Raw genomic sequence first — 13,747 nt, 5'->3', positions numbered from 1 at the left:
CATGGTACAATAACAAAGTGGAGATTGATTTTTAACAAGCATATCAGAGCTTTCATGTTTGTCCGATGACATCAGAACTTAAACATTTGTTAAAGGAGCATTGGCCTTCCAGGAAGTTCCCTCGGGAGATTGCACACTCATTCCACTGCCGCTGCCAGCGTGCTGGACACTGCTGGCGCTGCTCTTCAGAGCCAAGCTATATGACACCTGCGAAAGGCCACTTCATCTTGGCTTTTGGATCCAAAGTAGTCTAGCCTTGTTGGCACAGCTGCCTAGTTGCCATGGATCAATGTTGGCCCATTTATAAAAAAAAAAAAATCCAATGAAGCAGTAAAGATTTTCCTCGGAACAGGCGGCAGGTTCTGAAGGGGGCTCAACCTACGATGTCTTTAGGCAGGGGAGCTTCACCCAAAGGGATCAATTGTTCTGCTTTGGGGCTTTGAGTGCATGTTTTCAGCAGTTGGGCAATGTTATTTCTCACAAAAAGAAGTGCTCAGCAAATGGCTCACCTCCCTACTTAGAAACTGCTTCAGTGCTTCAAATGACTTTGCCACTGGTCCTGTATTTCCCATCTCTGCAGCTGCTGTCAGTGGGCTTTGTGGTGGTTTGGTGCATTGCACCCATTTAGCTAAAACTGAGATGGATTGAGATGGGCTAAAGGGTGGGGAAACCCTTTGCTCAGTTCCATTTCTCTCAGTCAAGTGTGGATGGGATAGGGTCTCCCAGGAACTGGAATGTGGTATGTTGTGGGTGGCCTGGCAGGGTTAAGAGAGAGTGAAGGCACTGGGCATGTCAGCATCTGGTGGTCTTTCTTGTCTCATGGACCACTATGTGCTCTGGTCTGCTGTGGTGGTTGTGGCAAACCATGAACCGGGTACTTATTGCTCCACATTTCTGCTTTCTCATTTTCCTTAATCTTACATTGCAGTGGAGTAAGTGTGTGGCCAGTCCTGAAGCGAAAAGATAACCAGTTAAGCAAGTTGCTTTTTGTATTTTCTTGTTCCTTTCTCTTCTTTCCATCCAGAGCCACTGCCTCCCCCCAAAAATGTCTAACTTTCATAAATCCACAGTTGCTTCATTGCCACTGTCTCAGCCACAGGACTCCAGGGGAGAGTTGCTCAGATTTGTGTCTGTGTACACACGTCCCACTAAATCAATTGTGCTTGGGTGATTGGGGGCAATCAAGTGCATTGCTAAGGGGAAAGGAGGATTAGGGCTGGAGCCACGAGTGGGAATCCTTTCCCAGAGCCCCTGGATTTGCACCCCACCCTCAGCCTGGAATTCATGAGGGGGTAGTCTGCGTCAGAAGGCTCTTTTGGTTTCATATATATATATATATATATATATATATATATATATTTTGCTCCAGGGGTCAGAATTTAAACTTGAGAAAGTGGGACCTGGTCCTGATGTTACTGAGCCAGGTCTTTGTGTTCTGGTGGCCAAACAAAACCCAAGAGCTTCAACGCACTCAGCAGAGCTGGTGCAGGGGGAGGACGCTGACCATGCCATATTCATCTGCACTGCACACCTCTTATTAACATGTGTCTTTTCTGTACATTATGACCTACCCCACTGGGCCCCTCCACACATAGAATGTCTTGTATTGTTTGTACAGCACCACACAGAGATTATGTGCCCTCTTGGACCAGAGGGCACATAACATGCTTAATTGTCTATGACAATATGGCAAATACCAAGCAAGTGGGACTTGGGAGAATTTGTTTTATATTTTGAGCTTGGTGTTTATGTTGGTAATACTTAATGTTAAGTGTCTTCTGTGTGCAAATCTTTCAAAGGTCCAGTCCCCCAGGACTTCCATCAATCTGGCAGCATCTGAAGGAACTTGTGCTTTGTTTATCAAAAGCCTGGCATCACTGGTCCTTGGGAGATATCCAAGTTGGCATGGATTGCCACCAGAGGGAGGGGGAGGGGCACTTTGCTAGAGAGCGCTTTAGTTGACAGCTTTCAAAAAGGAAGAGAGGTGGCTTCAGCAATGTTTGTTGGAAAGCTCACAGCCCCAGTTGTGATGCTGAAAGAGAGAGAAGCTGTCCTCGCCTGGGCTCCATTCAGGTTCACTTCTTAATTCATAGGGGTGTGGAGCTCTGTTGGATAGGCTGGCTCCTTCTTGTGGGCAGAGCTTCTGCAAGCACAAACGTGCTTCTCTGTTCTTGTTGTTGGTAGTGTGGGTGTGGCGAGTGGGGAGGTGAGAGTCAAAGACTGCTAGAAGCTTCTCTTCCCTCCAAAAGAGCTGAGCATGCTCAAAAGAGCCATCCAGACAGCTCAGTCCTACCCTAGTGGTATGCTGGCTTTCATGAGTATCCATGTGACATCTGTGTCCTAGGCCTAACCTGTCACTAATTAAACAGTTCTTTAGCATCCACCAAAAGTTCTGAGGAGCCATCCTTTGCTGGCCCCTCCTTTCAGCCCGTCACTTGGCAGGGGGACGCTATTTGTTCTTCTTCCCGTGTGAAGGGTCCGCTCTATTTAGGAACATTTTTTGGCGATTGCCCTCCAAAGATCTCCCTTTATGAGTGACAAGGGCGATTCATGCTGGGAGAATGAAGGTCAAGGTCCTTAGGGAGCCACTGATGACACATCATGGGTCCCAGCTGAAGATTCCAAGTTCTCACATGGTTTATGGCTTCCACTTGAGGACTGCTGCTATCTTCCACACCTATCTTTGCTTGATTCATTCATTGATTCGTCATTCATTAGTCCATTCATGCAACCTATCCAACATGTGTGCATCCAACATTCATCTTGGGCCAAGCTTTAGATGCCATGTTATAATGTGGGCAAAATCAGACAAGTGTATCTTGTCTGTCGAGTGTATCTTCCTGCTGGGGAAGATAGGCAATAAGCAAAAGGGAAACACACGAGACAACAAGGGCCACCCTTACCACTCTTTTTTTAATTATTTATTTGACAGAGTTATAGACAGTGAGAGACAAAGAGAAAGGTCTTCCTTTCATAGGTTCACTCTCCAAATGGCCACCACAGCCTGCGCTGCGCCAATCCAAAGCCAGGAGCCAGGTGTTTCTTCCTGGTCTCCCATGTGGGTGCAGGGGGCTTGGGCCATCCTCCACTGCCTTCCCGGGCCACAGCAGAGAGCTGAACTGGAAGAGGAGCAAACGGGAATAGAACCCGGCACCCATATGGGATGCCAGCGCCACAGACGGAGGATTAACCAAGTAAGCCACGGCCCCGGCCCCCACCCTTACCACTCTTATTCAGCATAATACTGAAGTCCTAGCCAGGGCAATCATACGAAAGAAAGAAAGGGCATCCACACTGGAAAGCAGAAAGTCTAATTATCCATGTTTGCAGATATAGAAAAACCTAAAGATGCCATCAAAAAGGTGTTAGAACTGGCAAACAATGGTAAAATTTATTTTCAAACAGTACTTTATACTTTGTGTGTCTGTGTGGGTGTAAACTGTTGAAATCTTTACTTAGTATAGAGTTGATTTTCTATATATAAGACAATTAAAAATAAATCTTAATGTAGAGTGGGATGGGAGAGGGAGTAGGAGGTGGGATGGGAGTGGGGGTGGGAGGGCAGGTACAGGGGGAAGAATTGCTATATTCTAAAAGCTGTACCTATGACATTTATATTTATTAAATAAAAGCTTTCTAAAAAATAAAAAAAAGAACTGGCAAACAAACTCAGCAAAATGGCCAGATACTAAATCAGCATAAAACAATAGCATTTTTACACACCAGTAAGAAACTTACTGAAAGAGAAATCAATAAAGCATCCCATTTAAAATAGTTATGAAAAAATTAAGGAATAAATTTAACCAAGGAAGAGAAAGATCTCTACAATGAAATTATAGAACACCAAGGAAAGAAATTATAGAGAACCACCAGAATGGAAAGATGTCCCAAATTCAAAGATCAAAATAATTAATATTGTAAAGGAAGGAGGCTGCCCCTGGGGGTACAATCATCTTTCTGTATTCATGGATTCTGCAGTCTCAGATTCAACCAACCTCAGACTGAAAATGTTTGCTAACTGTGTACTTAACAGGTACAGACTTTTTATTCTTTGTCATTATCTCTTAAACAGTACAGTCTATCAGCACATCATATAGCATTTACACTGTCTTAGGCATTATAAGTAACCTAGAGATGAATCAAAGTATGCAAGATGTGTCTAGGTTATATGAAAATCATACAGCATTTTACAGAAGGGATCTAAGCATATGCAGATGTGAGGATGCTTGAACCATCCCCCACAGAGATAAGGGACGTTGTAGCTACTCTTTGCTGAGTAATATGCCAAGTAATGCAAAAAAAAAAAAAAAAGGGACAAATGAGACAGGAGTGTCTGTGCCTATGGGGCTCACTGTTTAGTAGGGGACGTGGACAAAAGAGAAAAACAAATTTTAACAGTGAGAAAAGCCCCCTGCCAGAGAGGAGCACAGGGCAAAGTCACCAACCAGAGGAATGGGCACCCAACTCAACCTGGGAGTTTTAGTCTGAGAAAAAAAAGCCAATAGCAAAAAGAAAAAAACAATAGAGATGACCTTGGATTAAAACAAGTGGAGTCAGGAGTCCTGGAGACCAAATGCAAAGGGTGTGGAACCTCCAAAGGCAGTTTGTGATGGGGTTCCCTGGGTCTCTGCTCCTTGTCCATCATTGTGCCTGTTGATAAGGTAGGCTCCTGCCTCTAACCCTTAAGAAAGACTTGGTCCTCAAGGAAATGCACACAGGGTGGGCATTTACTCTAGTGGTTAAGACACCTGCACCACATACTGAAGTGCTTGGCTTAGACTCCTGGCTTCAGCTTCCTGCTCATACAGATCCTGGGATGCAGCAGGTAATTGCTCAAATAGTTGGGTCCCTGAGAGACCTGGATTGAGTTTCCAGCTCCTGGCTTTGACCTGTGTCCTGACTGTTGTGGAAATTTGGGAAGTGAACCAGTAGATGGATCTCTCTCTCTCTCTCTCTCCCCCCCCCAAATAAATTTTTAAAAATTTAAAAAACACAAAGTACTCCTGATGTTGTTACAAAGTATAAAATAAAAATATAAAATCCTGTATATGGGATTTCAACTTTCTAAGTTTTATTTGTGTAACTAAGTATTTATACAGTTAAAAGACAAAAAGAAAATACATCAAAATGTTAGCAATGTTTATCTTTGGGAAGCCTTTTTATTTAAAATAATTTTAAAATGGACACATGATGATTGTACTGATTTATGTGGTTGAATTGGAAGTTTCTGTGCACGAGTAACTTGTGTAATGGTCCAGTCAGAGTAATTAGCACATCCATCACGTCAAACAGTTGTTTCCTCATGGTGACATACTCAGGGTCCTCTTTTCTCTCTATCATGGTAAGGATCTAGAGAAAAGGGAGCCCTCGACATGGTTGGTGGCAAAGTAAATCAGTACACTCACTGTGGATAGAGATTCCTCAGAAGCCTAAAAATAGAGCTGTATACAACACGATCCAGCAATCCACCTCTGGGTACATATTCAAAGGAAATGATATCAATGTCTGAGGAAAAACATCTCTGCACTCTCATTTGTAGTGCAGGGAAGCATTTTACATCTTCGTATGTCTCAGTTAAATATTTTTTACATAATGCACAGGCACTGTATAATCTAAAAAAGCATTGTTACTACTTTGAAAAGAAAGTGCTGTGTGATTCTGTTTCTGTGACATTCTGGAAAAGGCAAAACTACAGGGACAGAAAAGAGATCAGTGGGAGGGCATGAGGGGGCAGGTGGTGTTGTGGCATAGCAGGTAAAGCTGCCGCCTGCCGCGCCCGGCCACACCAGCATCCAATATGGGCCCAAGTTCATGTCCCAGCTGATCCAATTCTGACCCAGCTCTCTGCTTTGGCCTGGGATAGCAGTAGAAGATGGCCCAAGTCCTTGGGTCCCTGCACCCACGTGGGAGACCTGGAAGAAGCTCCTGGCTCCTGGCTTTGGCCTAGGCCAGCCCTGCCCTTTGTGGTTACTTGAGGAGTGAACCAGTGGATGGAAGATCTCTCTCTGTCTCTACCTCTTATTATAACTCTGACTTTCAAATAAATAAAGAGAGAGAAAGAGAGGGAGAGAGAGAGTGAGCGCAGTGGTTGCCAGAAGCCTGGGATGAGACAATGGGTTAAGGACAAAGGGGCAAAACGGGAGCTTTGGGAAAGGTGAGGCTGTTCTGTGTCTTGATTATGGTAATAGTCACATGTCAGCAGGTTTTCTTTCTCAAAACTCACAGAACTGTAAAATAAAGGGATAAGTTTTAGAATATGACAATCATACTTCAGTAAGCCAGAATTTGTTTTGAAAAGTTAGGCTGGGTTGGCTGGTGCCGCGGCTCACTAGGCTAATCCTCCGCCTGTGGCACCGGCATACCGGGTTCTAGTCCCGATCAGGGCACCGGATTCCGTCCCGGTTGCCCCTCTTCCAGGCCAGCTCTCTGCTGTGGCCCGGGAAGGTAGTGGAGGATGGCCCAAGTGCTTGGGCCCTGCACCCCATGGGAGACCAGGAGAAGCACCTGGCTCCTGGCTTCGGATCGGTGTGGTGCACTGGCCGCAGCGCGCTGCCAGAGCGGCCACTGGGGGGGGTGAACCAACGGAAAAGGAAAACCTTTCTCTCTGTCTCTCTCTCACTGTCCACTCTGCCTGTCAGAAAGAAAGAAAGAAAGAAAGAAAGAAAGAGGAGAGGAGAGGAGAGGAGAGGAGAGGAGAGGAGAGGAGAGGAGAGGAGAGGAGAGGAGAGGAGAGGAGAGGAGAGGAGAGGAGAGGAGAGGAGAGGAGAGGAGAGGAGAGGAGAGGAGAGGAGAGGAGAGGAGAAGAGAAGAGAAGAGAAGAGAAGAGAAGAGAAGAGAAGAGAAGAGAAGAGAAGAGAAGAGAAGAGAGAAAAAAGAAAAGGAAAGTTAGGCTGCGGGACAGCACTAGCAGGTAAAGCCCCAGCCTGCAGTGCCGGCATCCTGTATGGGCGCTGGTTCAAGTCCTGGCTGCTCCACTTCCCATCCAGCTCTCTGCTATGGCCTGGGAAAGCAGTAGAAGATGGCCCAAGTCCTTGGGCCCCTGCACCCACGTGGGAGACCCGGAAGAAGTTCCTGGCTCCTGGCTTCATATTGGCACAGCTCCAGCTGTTGCGGTCAACTGGGGAGTGAACCAGCGGATGGAAGATCTCTCTCTCTGTCTCTACCTCTCTCTGCCTCTGCCTTTGAAATAAATATATAAATATTTTTTAAAAAATAAAGAAAAGTTATTCTGGCTCATGTTTCTAGTTCTATCTTCTCTGGAGGATCTGGTGAAAGTCCTGAAGGTTTCAGAGGGTCTGGTCTTGTAAGGAAGATTAAAGAAACAGGTAAGGAAAGTTTTCATATTCCTGTCAGCATCTTAAAATTCAGCCTCAGCCAGTGCGGGCTTGAGCTTTGTTTTTGTTCTTTGCTCCTTTATTTAAAGTCACTTGAGACCAAGATTTATGTGAAAGACATAGTTTTCCTTGGTATTTAATGAGGTGACTTTAGTATGAATTCAAGTATATGATTTACAAGTTGAGTGATATCTTTATGAAACATTTACATGTGTGACAACACCTAGTAAAACTTTTTATTGGAAACATTGCTTATATGGTGAGAACAGACCGTCAAAATCATCCCCCTTGGAGCAGACACATCACAAGCTGGTTATTTACCCTGCTGTTCTTGCCAGCATCATATCTAAATTCAATCTGACGAGGAATAAAGGAAAGAGCGTGTCACTGACATGATGGTGTTCACGAATATTGGGGTTTTCATTTATTTCCAGGGACATTACATAAAGACTATCTGTCAGTAAGAAATTACATGAGTTAGAAGCTCATGGTTCCTGTCCTGAACTACTAGGGGGGACTTTTTTTTTTTAAAGATTTACTTATTTATTTCAAAGGCAGAGTTATAGAGAGAAAGAGGGAGGGGAGAGAGAGAGGAGAGAGAAGGAGGAGGGAGGGGGAGAGAAGGAGAGAGAGAGAGAGAGAGAGAGAGAGAGAGAGAGAGAGTCTTCCATCCACTGCTTCACTCTCCAAATGGCTGCAATGACTAGGACTGGGCTGGTCTTAAGCCAGGAGCCAAGAGCTTCTTCCAGGTCTCCCACATGGGTGCAGGGGCCCAAGGACTTGGGCCATCTTATGCTGCTTTTCTAGGCACATTAGCAAGGAGCTGGATCAGAACTGGAGCAGCCAGGACTTGAACCAGCACCCATATGGGATGCCAGCATGGCAGCTGGCTGCTTTACCTGCTATGACACAGTGCCAGCCCCAAGAGACACTTTTTCAAATTCAGTCACGTCATTTAAATAGTTGAGACCTGTTGTGTGCATTAAGACAGAATTACATCATTGTCCATAGCTACTGATGCTAAAGGCTGTATAGTTGGAGTGTAACGGAAGCCACCCTTCTGTTTCTTCCTCAAGTGAACAGAGAGTGTTCTGCAGATCACTGTCATGGAATGAAGGTGGGTCACTGGCTCAATACAGAGAGCAGAAGCATTCCAGGTAATTTTGGCTTTAATTGACTATGAAATCTCTTCTGTTTCTCCTTAAAAGTGATTTGAAATGCGTGACCCAGGGACTGCACATACAGATGCTCCTGGTTCAAAGAAAATCAGTTGACAAATTATAAATACCAAAAATGCCAAATATCTAAGCTACCAATCCTGGTAAAGGGTATGGTGAAAAAATGGCAGAGTTCTTGACAGAAAATAATAAAGCCATTTCTTCTATTATATTTATAAACTAGGAACTCTGAGTGCTAAACCCATATATCCAATTTTATAGCCTTGTAAGTCTGTCTGTGCTGCCAGGCTGTGAGCCTTTTGAGAGCAGGAACAATTCCTTATTTGCTTCTGACTCTCCAGTACATAGGGTATGTGGGCACTCCAACAAAGTTGTGTAAGGAAAGAAGGAAGTAAGGGAGGGAGGGAGGGAGGGAAGGACAAAAAGGAAGGAAGGAAGGAAGGAAGGAAGGAAGGAAGGAAGGAAGGAAGGAAGGAAGGAAGGAAGGAAGGAAGGGAAAAAAGGAAGAAGGAAGGAAGAAAGGAAGGAAGGAATGAGGGAGGGAGGGAAAAAAAGGAAGAAGAAAGGAAGGAAGGGAGGGAGGGAATAGAATTAGTAGAATCAAGCCATGGGTCACGTGTGAGAGGTCTAAATTTGAAGCCCACTAGCAACACCCCAACAACAGGCCAAAATAGCAGAGTTTAGCTGGATACAGTCCAGTATGAGAACAAAATTGCTAGCTTTACATGGACTATGCAGCTTTTGTCCTGGACTCTAACCAGGGCCAACTGGGGAACCTGAGTAGCCATCTTGAGAATGCCATGCAGGCTATCAAGAGGAGTAGTTGAGAACACAGAATCACTAGCCCCAGTGGTGGTAGGGTCTAGCCTCGGGAAGCAAGCTTCCTTCTCCCACTGATGTGTAAACCTGAGCTCCCTCTGTGGAGTGGGGGCTGGGGCTGGTTCAAGAAAACCTTGGGAAGAGAGAAGGGTGGCTTTTCCTTCTTTAGTGTCCCTAGGGGCTACACCCCACTCTCACCTGGGAAAGACCAAGGTGAGCCACCAAAGTTGCCTTTATAGGTGAAGGGCACTTTCGTGGGATTCTTGGCTTAATATATATTTTAGGTCAGCACATCTAGTCCTACCGTTTCTATGTAGAGAAATAAAACCCCACCAAGGAAGAAATGCAATCATTGTTTAACACAGAAGCAATCTTAGGCAGTAGCTATCGAGGCCAACACTGCATTTTTGAAAAATGACATCTCTGTGGATCATCTTTCCCTCAAGGTAATTCTGAAATGACGTTTCCCAACTTCTCTGGAGGTAATGAAGTCTTCATCTCGGAAACACTGGCTGGGTGAGCTTGTGACTCACACCTCAGATGAATTAATAAAAGTTGAGAAAACAAAACCCAGATGTTTCCCTCATCTTATTATACTCCTCTACACTTTTTTTTTTCAGTTATACTGTCCCACTGGCTGATTTGCTTCTATTGAGGCAAAAATCAATTTTTGCACGGTGGGTGTGCATGCCTATTCGATGAACTCTTGCAACAGTTGTTATTTGGCTCAGGCTCCCACAGAGGCTGCAGCTGAGGCCCCTTTTTCAGCAAACTAATGGCACACCGTGTTTGAGGACAGCATAGCAGAGGGCTTTGGACACTAGATTGAATTTGCTAGCGAACTCTTGCGATAGCCTTTGGGGAAAAGCAAGAAGCCAAGCAGTCCCTCTTCTTGCACATAAACCTCCACAGAACCAGAAAGGGTCTGGCCAACTAGCCGTGGCTTCCTTTCCACATCCAGGATTCATTCCTGGCCCTTGACCCTCCTGGAAAATGCTAAGAACTGCAGTTTAGAAAGCCCACAACATATATTTTCATTTTTTCTGGCCAGACTAGTGGGGCTACACTGAAACCCAGAGTGACGCACTTATAAAAGTTTCCTAATAACACCAACCATCGGTCCCTGAGAACTTCTGAAGCTATCTGATTTTTGCAAGGATGTAAAATAATAGATTTTTCCTCCATCCATTGTACTTGGTTAAAGCAAATATTTCCCCCCAGACACCACCCAAAGCAAAAAAGCTCCAGAGCTTCCTAGGTTAGGATGGGAGAAATGATTGCAAAACTCAACATCTTGCAAACTTGCATCCTTTCCCAACCTTCTTGTTTGGGCTCATAGTCCCTTTCTCCCATTCCTCTCTTTTCTTGAATGGGCTCCATGAATCCTTACATAAGTGATCCAGAAGGAAATAGCCCCACTATGATGCTTCTCACACAATCGCAATGCTGTTACCTAGTAGGATGCACTCTTGGTCACCTCTGTGCCCCCAAGTGCTTGGCTCAGAGCTCAGTCGGATGAAGTGCGCAGTGTGTATTAACTGGAAGTTAGTAAAGAAAATATTGGTTGGCCAGATTGTTTAAATATCAACCTCCTGATTGTCCTTAGGGAGTGAAACTGTTGAGTTTCAATAAAGTGTTTAAAAAACCAATCTTGTAGCACAATCAAGGGGTCCAATTGCCATTACCTTGCTTTCTCACCCTAAACCAACTCTGAGATTGAAAAAATAGGCCACTTCCACTATTTGACAGAAGTCTTCCAGGGTTTTCAAATGAAAAAAAAAAAAAAAAAACAGCTCACATGCTTTTTGCCTAGTCCACATGGGAACACAAATGTATAGGAAATTCAAGTGAACAAAAAAATCATGCAATAAAAGCCTCATGACTCCCAAAGCAACCAAAAATTGAATACTTCTCAAGCAATTTTTGTAGGATTAGTATTTAAATACACAGTGAACCACTTCAGTTCCAACAAATCTGGAGAAATTAAATCTTGTTTCCAAGAAGTTCTCACAGAGCTTTCAATGCATTTTTCCATCACTGCAAAAGAAATAATTTGCACAACTAAGCTGCCTCTCTTGAGTGGGGCCTAGTGCCCAACAGACAGCACTGAATGGAAAATGAGCAGAACTGGTGTCCGACTGGGACCTTGAAGACAGGACTCCCCAAGCTGAAATTGCATTTTGGGTTCCTAGTAAGAGACAGGTTCCCTTCATCTGGCAAACTTGGCCAGAAATGGTCAGGTCTCATGAAGTTCAGGCTTCAGCATGTGACAGCCTGGACTAAGCCAGTTCTGATTTCAGTCCTCACCACGGCAACTACTTGGGACATCTCCAACTTGCTGAACAGGAGACTCTGAAGGAAAGCAGCCCAGACTAGCTGCATGGTCGGCACAGAATTTTCCATATTTTATTGAATAGCACCTCATCAGCAAAACCTTAGAGGACTTAACTTCAGTTTCAAAAGCTTTCTGAATTCCAGTCAAAATGTCTCAATGTACAGCATTGCATTTGATCCCCCTAACAGTCCTGGCAAAGCTATGTGGGACTAGCTTTCTAATCCAGTACCAACCACAGTGCCTGGCACATGGTAGGAGCTCCATAAATGTTTACTGAATCTGTGAATTGTCATCATTTTAAAAGAGAAGAAACAGGCTTGAAGAGGTTTGAGCGGTTGCCTGCAAATGCCCAGTGGCAGACAGGGCTAGGCCTCTGGTCTCCTCACTGTTAGCTCGCTTCTTCTCCCATTCCATTGTGCTGGCCTTCACAATCCAACTGATTAAAGGCCAGGCAGGGCATTTTGCTCCTTTGTTGAGCATCTACCCTATACCAGAACTTTGCACCACTCTTCCCAGTTTCTGCCCGGTTGGTTCTTTCCAAGTCTTGGTTTTACTGGTACCCCATAAGCAAAGCCTAACTACTCCTCCCACCTACAACTGGCCTCCTCATACCCATTACCCTCTGTCACGTTTCCTATTTGTCACTCATCCAACCTTTAGTTATCTGATGTGTTTTATGGTCTATCTTGCCCAGCTGGAACGTAAGCTCCACAAGGGCAAGGTGCTAGCCAAGGCTTCGACTGTCAGTCCACTGTGAGATGAGGGTGTGCTGCAAGCCAGTGTGGTCCAGGCGTATTCAGAAAAGCCTTGAGAACAACGGACTTCTATGGTTATCCAGAGAATAGGAAGGAGATGGGGTTGTTTGGCCCAGAGACAGAATTCAGGGGAGACATCCAGCTCCTCTTTTCACATGCCTGAATTTCAGGCAGTAACAAAGAACAGAGGAGTGGACTTGCCCAGGAGATCCATCAGGATGGTGGATGGCAGCGAACTGCAGGAGGGGGAGTGGATTTAGGTTCAAGGTGCTGCTGCTTATGCTTGTACCTGTACAATTGTTGGAGGCTTATTATTTTCCCCCATTACAGATGCCAAGAGGGTATTCTCACATCGATTTTAATCCTCACTCTACACACACAGCACAGAGCATGGTGTATTTGTCACCCAATAGATATTTGGCTGGCTGGCAGCTGTATGGAATATCAATTGCAGGCCACTGTTCACTTTGCTTGTAATGCTCTTCATCCTGCTCCTCGTCCTCACTCACCTTCACCTGGCTGACCCTGGACATGAGGTCTAAGCTTAAATCACTTTATAAGGAACATCTTCCCAAGTCTCCACACCACCTGACTACATAATACTCCATACTTTTCCTTCATAGCATTTATAATGATTGTATTTAAAGTCGTTGATTACTTAAGATGGACATTGTTCTACTAGAAGACAATCAGCCTTTCTTGCAAGAATGATTCCTAACTCCCGGAGACAGCTGTCAATACCGCCTATAGAATACTTTCCATGAGCACTGGAGCTGCTTAGGTGTTGACTATTTTCATCATGTGGCCACAAACATGGTGCTCAGATCTCTCTTGAATGAACTTTACAGCTAAGAAAATGGGAGGGTCAGAACGGTTGAGTAAGTGGTCAACACTGCGCACTAAGCCAGTAGCACAGCCTGCCTAACTTCAAAGCCTGACCTTCTTCTACTACACAAAACTGTGTGGACGTGAAGCCATTGTGTTCAGGACCAGAAACTCTGCTATGAAACACAGATGCTTTGGTGAAAATATCAGGAGGCTAAGTATGAAGGAATGCTACTAGCTAGGCTGCATTACCCACGGGTTTGATGAGACACAGGATGGCCCTTTGCTAACAATGCAACAACCTTCCCAATCAGTGGAATTCATGCCCAGCAGCTGCCAACAATGTAGTAAATGGTGAGACAGCTGAGATTTCATGCACTACCCTGGCCTAATGGCAGGTGGTGCCTGCTGGTTAAAAGTCTACAACTGGGGGCCAGCGCTGTGGCAAAGCAGGTAAAAGTCACGCCTGCAGTCCCAGCATCCCATATGGCTGCCGGTTCA

General features: G+C 44.9%; 1 long non-coding RNA gene across 2 annotated transcripts in view; it reads left to right on the top strand.

Annotated features, from left to right (window-relative positions):
* The window catches only part of LOC138847632 (uncharacterized), a 60,066-nt gene extending 50,169 nt beyond the window's left edge, over positions 1–9,897 (top strand). For both annotated transcript variants that reach the window (XR_016227916.1, XR_016227915.1), the window contains 2 exons: positions 8,411–8,491; positions 9,778–9,897. This is a non-coding gene — a long non-coding RNA (uncharacterized LOC138847632). The remainder of the gene's footprint in view (positions 1–8,410; positions 8,492–9,777) is intronic.
* Positions 9,898–13,747: the final 3,850 nt, after the last annotated feature.

Source organism: Oryctolagus cuniculus, chromosome X, assembly GCF_051225735.1.
Source record: "Oryctolagus cuniculus isolate XC-2025 breed Fujian yellow rabbit chromosome X, ASM5122573v1, whole genome shotgun sequence".
In the NCBI taxonomy this organism is placed as follows: domain Eukaryota; kingdom Metazoa; phylum Chordata; class Mammalia; order Lagomorpha; family Leporidae; genus Oryctolagus; species Oryctolagus cuniculus.
This window is presented reverse-complemented; position numbering and strand designations above follow the sequence as displayed.